Source organism: Hordeum vulgare, chromosome 5H (assembly GCF_904849725.1).
Source record: "Hordeum vulgare subsp. vulgare chromosome 5H, MorexV3_pseudomolecules_assembly, whole genome shotgun sequence".
NCBI lineage: Eukaryota > Viridiplantae > Streptophyta > Magnoliopsida > Poales > Poaceae > Hordeum > Hordeum vulgare.
Window position 1 is genome coordinate 310594572 of NC_058522.1, and position 10644 is coordinate 310605215.

A 10644-nucleotide genomic window follows, 5' to 3' on the forward strand; every position below is an offset into this window, starting at 1 on the left:
GCAAGATGACCTATTCCCCCTAACTTAGGTATTAAATGTCCTATAATTAGCCTAGCTAGATCCAAAATGGCTTAATAAGCATAGTTTGCTCCGGAATGACCTATTTTACCCAAGTTAGATCCGAAACGAACTATAGTTAGCTAGGGTTCCACCTAAATGACATAATTAGCTTAGTTAGCCCCAAAATGGTCTATTTAATAAAACATGACTTATACTTAGCTCATTATCCTCGAAATGACATAATTAGCTCCAAAAAGGCATTCTTAGCTAATTTAGCCCGAAAAAGGGGACAAGAGGAGAAGAAAGAGGAAAAATGAAAGGAAAGAAGAAGAATAAGAAGATAAGAGGAAGAACAAAAGGAGGAGGAAATATAAGAAGAAGGAGAAGAAGGAAAAGGAGCTCCTCCTTCTCCTTCTTCCTCCTTCTCCTTCTCCTTCTTCTTTTCTTCTTCTTCTCCTCTTCCTTCTCCTTTTCCTCCTCCTCCTCCTCCTCCTCCTCCTTCTTCTTTTACTTCTTCTTCTCTTCTTGCTTCTTCTCTTTCTCTTCTTCTACGTAGCTTAGACTCATCCAAGGAAGACTAAATTGGCTAATTATCCTACAAAATGACATAATTAGCTTAGTTAGCTCCAAAATGACCTATTTAATAAAAAAATGACCTATAGTTATCCAAGTTCTCTCCTAAACGACATAATAAGGCTTACGTAGCTGCAAGATGACCTATTCCCCCTAACTTAGGTATTAAATGGCCTATAATTAGCCTAGCTAGATCCAAAATGGCTTAATAAGCATAGTTTGCTCCGGAATGACCTATTTTACCCAAGTTAGCTCCGAAACGACCTATAGTTAGCTAGGGTTCCACCTAAATGACATAATTAGCTTAGTTAGCTCCAAAATGGTCTATTTAATAAAACATGACCTATACTTAGCTAATTATCCTCGAAATGACATAATTAGCTCCAAAAAAGGCATTCTTAGCTAATTTAGCCGGAAGAAGGGGACAAGAGGAGAAGAAAGAGGAAAAATGAAAGGAAGGAAGAAGAAGAAGAGAATAAGAAGAAGAGAAGGAGGAGGGTATATAAGAAGAAGGAGAAGAAGGAGGAGAAGAAGGAGAAGGAGCTCCTCCTTCCCCTTCTTCTTCCTCCTTCTTCCTCCTTCTCCTTCTCCATCTTCTTTTCTTCTTCTTCTCCTCTTCCTTCTCCTTCTCCTCCTCCTCCTCCTCCTCCTCCTTCTTCTTCTTATACTTCTTCTTCTCTTTCTCTTCTTCTACGTAGCTTAGACTCATCCAAGAAAGACTAAATTGGCTAATTATCCTACAAAATGACATAATTAGCTTAGTTAGCTCCAAAATGACCTATTTAATAAAAAATGACCTATAGTTAGCTAAGTTCTCTCCTAAATGACATAATAAGGATTACGTAGCTGCAAGATGACCTATTCCCCGTAACTTAGGTATTAAATGGCCTATAATTAGCCTGGCTAGATCCAAAATGGCTTAATAAGCATAGTTTGCTCCGGAATGACCTATTTTACCCAAGTTAGCTACGAAACGACCTATAGTTAACTAGGCTTCCATCTAAATGACATAATTAGCTTAGTTAGCTCCAAAATGGTCTATTTAATAAAACATGACCTATACTTAGCTAATTATCCTCGAAATGACGTAATTAGCTCCAAAAAGGCATTCTTAGCTAATTTAGCCCGAAGAAGGGGACAAGAGGAGAAGGAAGAGGAAAAATGAAAGGAAGGAAGAAGAAGAATAAGAGAAGAAGAAGAAGAGAAGGAGGAGGATAAGAAGAAGGAGAAGAAGAAGGAGAAGGAGCTCCTCCTTCTCCTTCTTCCTCCTTCTCCTTCTCCTTCTTCTTTTCTATTTCTTCTCCTCTTCCTTCTCCTTCTCCTCCTCCTCCTCCTCCTTCTTCTTCTTCTTTTACTTCTTCTTTTCTTCTTGCTTCTTCTCTTTCTCTTCTTCTACGTACCTTAGACTCATCCAAGAAAGATTAAATTGGCTAATTATCCTACAAAATGACATAATTAGCTTAGTTAGCTCCAAAATGACCTATAGTTATCTAAGTTCTCTCCTAAATGGCATAATAAGGCTTACGTATCTGCAAGATGACCTATTCCCCCTAACTTAGGTATTAAATGTCCTATAATTAGCCTAGCTAGATCCAAAATGGCTTAATAAGCATAATTTGCTCCGGAATGACCTATTTACCCAAGTTAGATCCGAAACGACCTATAGTTTGCTAGAGTTCCACCTAAATGACATAATTAGCTTAGTTAGCTCCAAAATGGTCTATTTAATAAAACATGACCTATACTTAGCTAATTATCCTCGAAATGACATAATTAGCTCCAAAAAGGCATTCTTAGCTAATTTAGCCCGAAGAAGGGGACAAGAGGAGAAGAAAGAGGAAAAATGAAAGGAAGGAAGGAAGAAGAAGAAGAGAAGAAGAAGGAGAAGGAGGAAGAAGAAGGAGAAGGAGAAGGAGGAGAGAAGCTCCTTCTCCTTCTTCTCCTCCTTCTTCTCCTTCTTTTCTTCTTCTTCTCCTTCTCCTCCTCCATCTCCTCCTCCTCCTTCTTCTTCTTATTTTTCTTCTCCTTCTTCTTCTCTTCTTGCTTCTTCTCTTTCTTCTTCTACGTAGGTTATTTTCCCCAACAAAGACATACTTAGCTAATTATCCTCCAAAATGACATAATTAGCATAGTTAGGTAAAAAAACATCATAAGAACCTTGGTTAGCTCATTAAAATGACTAATTTAGCTCCAAAATGACATAATAAGGTCAAAATGGATTAATAATCATAGTTGGCTACAAAATGACATATTTTATCCTAGTTAGCTCTAGAATGACCTATACTTAGCTAAGTTCTCTCCTAAATGACATAATAAGGCTATGTAGCTCCAAGATGACCTATTCCACCTAACTTAGTTATTAAATGGCCTATACTTAGCTAATTTCTCTCTGAAATAACCTTTATACTTCTTCATCTAGTATTATTCTTCTAACTTTCTTATTTGTCATTTTGCAGATTACATTCACTTCACGGGAAGCTTGGATTATATTGATGGAATGCTTGAAGATGATTTCTTGTGTAGCGACCCGACTCAAGACGAGTCAAGCCTCTGGTGTTTCCGTACCATCCCAAGATCATGCTGGTACACACTTAGTACATAATGTACATATTCAAGAGTTCAATCACACAGCTTTATTAATCGAAATCTCATAAAGAGTACTTTATTACAATAAAGGATTACAATAAAGTGGCTGAAGGCCATCTCATGAGATATCTAACGAAGACTAGCGGAAGCATCAGGTAGACGAGTCCATCCGACTCCAAGGGCATGTCGCTGAGCGTAGATCGTAGCCTCACTCCTGGTCAGAAAAGTACTCTGCAACATGATACGTTGCAGCCGTGTAGGTCAGCATATTGAATATGCCGGCAAGTCATCAAAGAGAGGAGTAAAAATAATAATCAACTATATCTACATGCATATTTGGCCGGTGGGGCTAAGTTTTGCATAAAGCCAGTTTTATCCTACAACAAGAGGGGCTGGAAGCAAAATATTACTACATTGTTTGTTGTTAACGAGATGGTTCCGCCAACCAATTCTCGTACCCGAATAGTTGTTAACACCCACATCATTATTACGTTGTGTCGAGAGTTCAGGGGAAATTCAATGCCTTCGGCTCAAGTTGTCCATGACCGTGGACACGGCTAATCGATTAGGTTGGGCACTCTGCAGAGTTTTGCACACGTTCCCCACAAGATTTGATCGCCTCCGGGTTTGTCCTCGCACTTCAGGGTGTTTGAAGACCGGATGATCAAAACATGGTCTTTCAACGGGTCCCTCTGAATCCCTGTCGGTGCCCATCCATTCCTACCGTTCTTCTACATCTGCTAGCACCGCCTGTCCAGAGTCGCTGCGTTGTCCAACCAAGCCAGAGCCCATAATGACTTGTGGCTGTGCAGGTAAGCCTTGAGTCTTGAAGTCTCCGTCCATCTCTTCGAGCCTGGGTGAAGCTTTCCGCAGGATGACATGGCCTCTCCAGCATCCCGGGCATCCACTGGGTTCTCCAGGGAGCCGATCAACCGTCCTTCACCCAGAGTTGCATTGCATCCGAGGTCTTGAAAATCTTGTCTTAACCGGTCTTGATTATTTAATCAACCTCGCATCACTCGTGATATACACTCAACCGATAACCCGTCTACTCAAGCATAGCATTAAGAAATTGTCGTCCCGGGGCCAGGTATCGGGGTTGTTGTGTTCCTACCACATGATACTACAACTTATACTAAAGTTTCCAAGTACCTAGGCAGCATGCAAATTGGGCAAAGAAAGGTGATCTACCATGCATCGAAAACATAGGTAAAATAACATGATCAAAATGACTTGCCTGCATATTCAATATGCTGACCTACACAGCTGCAACGTATCATGTTGCAGAGTACTTTTCCGACCAGGAGTGAGGCTACGATCTACGCTCAGCGACATGCCCTTGGAGTCGGATGGACTCGTCTACCTGATGCTTCCGCTAGTCTTCGTTAGATATCTCATGAGATGGCCTTCAGCCACTTTATTGTAATCCTTTATTGTAATAAAGTACTCTTTATGAGATTTCGATTAATAAAGCTGTGTGATTGAACTCTTGAATATATACATTATGTACTGAGTGTGTACCAGTATGATCTTGGGATGGTACGGAAACACCAGAGGCTTGACTCGTCTTGAGTCGGGTCGCTACAGAAATGGTATTCAGAGCACACGCTGACCTTAGGACGTAACCTCTAGGAATGGAAAAGCCTTAGAAAAAAAACTATTTTCTCTTATGTCTATAAATCTTCTATTTCCTCTTCTGATCATTTCTGACTTCTCTCCAATTTTCCAACGTTTAGATGGCCACCTTCATCCCTGTTAAGTTCACGGAGTTTTGCCAGCCCGACGCCACTATGCCGTTCGGAAGGGAGCTGGTGCAGATCACCAAGGATTTGAGGATTGCTCTGCCGACTATCATAGGGAAGCCAACTTCGTCTTACCCGGAGGATTCACGCTACAGGGTCAAGGTGCACGTTCCCGGAAGGACATTCTAGCCGCGCACTAAGCCGATGGATTTCAAGTTCATCGCACCCAACTGGATTCTCGGAAGGGACATGGCGATCCATTGTGCCCTCGGACGTATCAAGGAAGAATACAAAGGCTGCCCTATTTCTCCAGACCTATTCACCGTATCCCGGAGAAACGAAGACAGAGAAATCATCTCAAGCAAGACCAAGGACGCTCTCTTGTCTTATGCCCAGACCTTGGAGAAGCACAGCGGGACTCTGGAGCATCGTGTGATCAAGGACGCCAGGAAGATCAAGCAACTGTCACTCCGCGAGCTTGAACTTGAAGAAGCAGCCCGGGAAGCACACTATGAGCACGAACTGGAGGCGAAGGACTTTCTGGAGCGAATCGAGAAGCTGAAGACTCGAGTTGCATACCTGGAGGAGGAACTGGACATGGGCGAGAACCTTCATCCCGAAGGAGACGTAGCCCCCTTGATCAGCAACGATGAGGACTATGAAGAAAGCTCCACCGAAGGACCCACCACCATGCTTTTCTGAGGAGGACACTTAGACTAGACCACCAAATTTATTTTTCGTTATACGTTTTAGGCCGATGCTTAGGATTATCGAATTTTGTATCCCCGTGTGAACCTTGTGATGATATTGAATAAAATGTGTGGTGTGATACTTGTGTGTTGCATTCATATGGGTAGTGTAATTACTCTTAGACCATTGTTCTATGCTAATCTCACCCCTCTACAAACATCAGATGCCTCCGAGACACGCCCCTGAGTCCAACTTTCCGCCGGAACTCACCTAGTTGATCCAGCAACAAAACACCCTAATGCAGCTGATCATCCAGAACCAGAACAATAACAACAACCATCATCCACCCCAGGCTGACAATCTCACCCGTTTCCTGAGGTTGAACCCTCCAACTTTCTCCAGCAGCATTGAGACCATTGTGGCAGATGATTGGCTCCGCAAGATGGAGCGTGAACTTATCACTGCTGGTTGTTCTGAAGCTGAGAAGGTGCGCTTTGCCGCGCATCAACTTGAAGGCCCTGCAGCTGCTTGGTGGGAGAACTTCACCACCACTTACCCCATTGCTGGAGTCACTTGGGAGCAATTCAAGCAAGCCTTCCGCACCGCCCATGTCTCAGTTGGTGCAATGAGTCTGAAGAAGCGTGAGTTTCGCAACTTACGCCAAGGGAATCACTGTGTGGCCCAGTACGTCGATGAATTCAGCATGCTCGCCCGTTATGCACCTGGAGATGTGGCCGATGATGCGGCCAAGCAGGAAAAGTTCTTGGAGGGACTCAATGATGAGCTAAGCATTCAGTTGACTGTAGCCACCTTCAACAACTACCAGGAGCTGGTTGATAAGGCCCTCATCTTGGAGGGGAAACACCAGCAGATGGAGAACCGCAAGCGAAAGTATGGGGTTGGAAAGTTCAACTCCGGCACTCAGCAGAAGCCTCGCTACACCCCCTATTCACGGAATACCGGGACTGGATCCGGTAAGTTTGGAGGACACGTTCAGCATAACCACCCGGTGCACAACCATGGAGGAAATGGGAACCACCGCAACAACAACAACTTCAAGAATGGCGGTACTAGAACTCAGCAGCATTCAGCTCCAGCTCAGAAGGATCTGACTCACATCACTTGCTTCAAGTGTCAGAAGACGGGACACTATGCCACTGAATGTCCCCAGAACAAGCAGGGAAATGGAAACGGCAACGGCAACTCTGCAGCAAAGAAGCCCAATCCTTTTCCTCCAGCTCAGGTGAACCACATTGATGTTGAAGAGGTCTATGATCACCCCGATACTGTGGTTGGTAAGTTTTTGCTAAATTCACGTCCAGTATTGGTACTTTTTGATTCTGGTGCAACACATTCATTCATATCAAGGGTAGTTGTGGAAAAGTATAGTTTGCCAACTAGAACCCTCAACCAGCCTATTAAGGTCAGTTCCCCAGGAGGCATGATGACAGCCGGGATAGGATGCCATGCTTTGAGTCTCAACATCGGGAACCATAATTTTCCCACCGACCTCATCGTATTAGAGTCCCAGGGATTGGATGTAATCCTAGGCATGGATTGGTTGGCCAAGTATGAAGGGAATATTGATTGTGCCCTTAAGTCTATTTTGCTCACCACCCCCGAGAAGAAGCGGATTAAGTACGTGTCCCAGCGCCCGACACGGAGTAAGCGCGTAAACTCTCTCACGGGAGTAGTCCAGGAGGAAGTACCGATTGTACAGGAGTACCCAGATGTATTTTCGGAGGAATTGCCGGGCATGCCACCCGATAGAGAGATTGAGTTCTTGATTGAGCTATTACCCGGAACAGCCCCGATATCCAAGAGACCCTATCGGATGCCCGCAAATGACTTGATAGAAATCAAGAAGCAAATTAAGGAGTTGTTGGACAAAGGGTATATTCGCCCAAGTTCTTCACCTTGGGGAGCCCCAGTGCTCTTGGTTGAAAATAAGGACAAGTCCTTGAGAATGGTTGTCGATTATCGTGCATTGAACGATGTGACCATCAAGAACAAGTACCCCTTGCCGATGATCAATGATCTGTTTGATCAGTTAGTTGGAGCTCGCGTATTCTCAAAGATCGATCTTCGATCCGGGTATCATCAGTTGAAGATTCGTGAACAGGATATACCCAAGACAGCCTTCACCACTCGGTACGGCTTGTATGAGTACACGGTCATGTCATTTGGACTGACTAATGCTCCGGCATATTTTATGAATCTGATGAACAAGGTATTTATGGAATACTTGGACAAGTTTGTCGTGGTGTTCATCGATGACATATTGATATTCTCCAAGAACGAAGAGGAACACAAGGAACATCTGCGTCTAGTTCTGGAGAAACTTCGAGAGCATAAGCTATATGCAAAGTTTAGCAAATGTGAGTTTTGGTTGAAGGAAGTCGGATTCCTCGGACACGTCATCTCAGGAGAAGGAATAGCAGTGGACCCTGCCAAGGTCGCAGCAGTCACCGAATGGGTAGCACCCACTTCAGTCAAGGAGATCCGCAGTTTCCTCGGACTTGCCGGATATTATCGGAGGTTCATTGAGAATTTCTCAAAGATTGCCAAGCCCATGAAAGAGTTGTTGAAGAAGGAATCCAAGTATATTTGGACTGAGGATTGTGAAACCAGTTTTCAAGAGCTGAAGAAACGCCTTGTTACAGCCCCAGTGCTGATATTGCCGAACATTCGGAAGGATTTCCAGGTTTACCGTGACGCTTCTCGTCAAGGACTCGGAGGAGTGCTCATGCAAGAAGGCAAAGTTGTAGCCTATGCATCCAGACAGCTCAGACCTCATGAGTTGAATTATGACACACATGACTTGGAACTAGCAGCCGTAGTGCACGCTCTCAAGAACTGGAGACATTTCCTGATCGGAAATAGTTGTGATGTTTACACTGATCACAAGAGCCTGAAATATATCTTCACGCGGAAGGAGTTGAACCTCAGACAGAGGCGATGGCTAGGGTTGATCAAGGACTATGACATGAGATTGCATTATCACCCAGGCAAGGCAAATGTTGTAGCCGATGCGTTGAGCCGCAAGAGTTATGTGAACACGCTCACAACTGGAGGATTACCCTACGAGTTAGTCGATGACCTCCGAGAACTCAAATTGGAGATAGTTCCAAGAGGATTTGTTGCCACTCTGGAAATTCAGTCTACTTTGATAGAAAAGATCCGCGAAGCACATAAATCAGACAAGGAGATAGCTGAGATTAAGCAGAAAATGGAAGACGGGAAGGCTAAAGGTTTTCGTGAGGATGAACACGGAACTTTATGGTTTGAGGATCGCATCTATGTGCCCAATGATCCCGAACTCAGGAAGTTGATACTTCAGGAGGCCCATGATTCCCCGTACTCGATACACCCCGGCAACACCAAGATGTATCTGGATCTGAAAGAAAATTTCTGGTGGACAGGATTGAAGAAAGACATTGCCGAGTTCGTAGCAATATGCGATGTTTGTCAGTGAGTAAAAGCCGAGCATCAGAAGCCAGCAGGTTTGCTCCAACCTCTGCCGATACCCGAGTGGTAATGGGAAAAGCTTGGTATGGACTTCATCACAGGATTACCTCGGACCCGTTCTGGCTATGATTCTATTTGGGTTGTGGTCAATCGTTTGACCAAGGTAGCTCACTTCATTCCGGTGAAGACTACTTACACGAGTGCCAAGCTGGCCAAGATATATATGACGAGGATCATATGTCTACACGGAGTACCGAAGAGCATTGTGTCAGATAGGGGGACTCAGTTCACATCCAAATTTTGGAACCAACTGCATGAAACCTTGGGAACAAGATTGGAGTTCAGTACAGCTTTTCACCCGCAGACAGATGGACAGACCGAGAGAGTCAATCAGATTCTGGAGGACATGTTGAGAGCTTGCGCACTAGACTATGGGTCTAGTTGGGATGACAATTTACCTTATGCCGAGTTCTCTTACAACAACAGCTACCAGACCAGTCTGAAGATGGCCCCTTTCGAAGCTCTATACGGACGGAGGTGCAGAACACCTTTGATGTGGGATGGAGTTGGAGACCGACAACTTTTTGGTCTCGACCTTATCCGAGATTCTGAAGAGAAGGTCAAGCTAATTCGTGACCGACTCAAGATAGCTCAGTCCAGGCAGAAGAGTTATGCTGACAGCAAACGCAAGGAAGTAACGTACGAAGTAGGAGACCGAGCATATCTTCGGGTGTCTCCACTTCGAGGAATCAAGAGATTCGGTGTGAAAGGAAAATTAGCACCTCGTTTCATTGGCCCCTACAAAATTCTTGAGCGTAGAGGCGAAGTTGCATACAAACTGGAACTGCCGGAAGGATTGTCCGGAGTTCATGATGTCTTCCATGTTTCCCAGTTGAAGAAATGACACGCTGAGATGGCCGATGTTCCGTTGAGAGATACAGTGCCCCTAGAGGCCATACAACTTGATAGTGATCTGACGTATGAAGAGAAACCCGTCAGGATTCTCGAGACTGCCAACAGAGTTACCCGCAGCAAGATCATCAAGTTCTGCAAGGTATTGTGGAGCCACCACACCGAGGAAGAAGCCACCTGGGAACGAGAAGAGGATCTTCGTCGAGACCACCCGCACCTATTTTCTAGCCAACCCGAATCTCGAGGGCGAGATTCATCTTAAGGTGGGTAGGTTTGTAACATCCCAATTTTCCTAATTGGGAATGTTTTACATTGTAGCTAAGCATCTATGCATATTGATTGAAATAAATTTGGCACATGAATTCCTTCGTCTTTTGATTTGCATTTCCATCTTTTTCCTCGCACGAGAAATGCCCGGAGAAATACTCTCTTGCACGCAAGAGAGAGAGCGGAAGAAAATGACCCTCCAAAGTGCGGGCAATTTCTGAAATATTGGAGCCAAGAAATACAAAGTTTATTTGCAAAAATATTTACAAAAAGAAAATAAAGCAAATTTGGGAATTTTTGAAAAAAATATTTTTTAAAAAGTTTTTATTTTTCCTTTGGAAAAATGTTATTCGGGTAGAGGATATTTTTCTGATTTTTTTGGTATATAATACCCTATATTAAATAT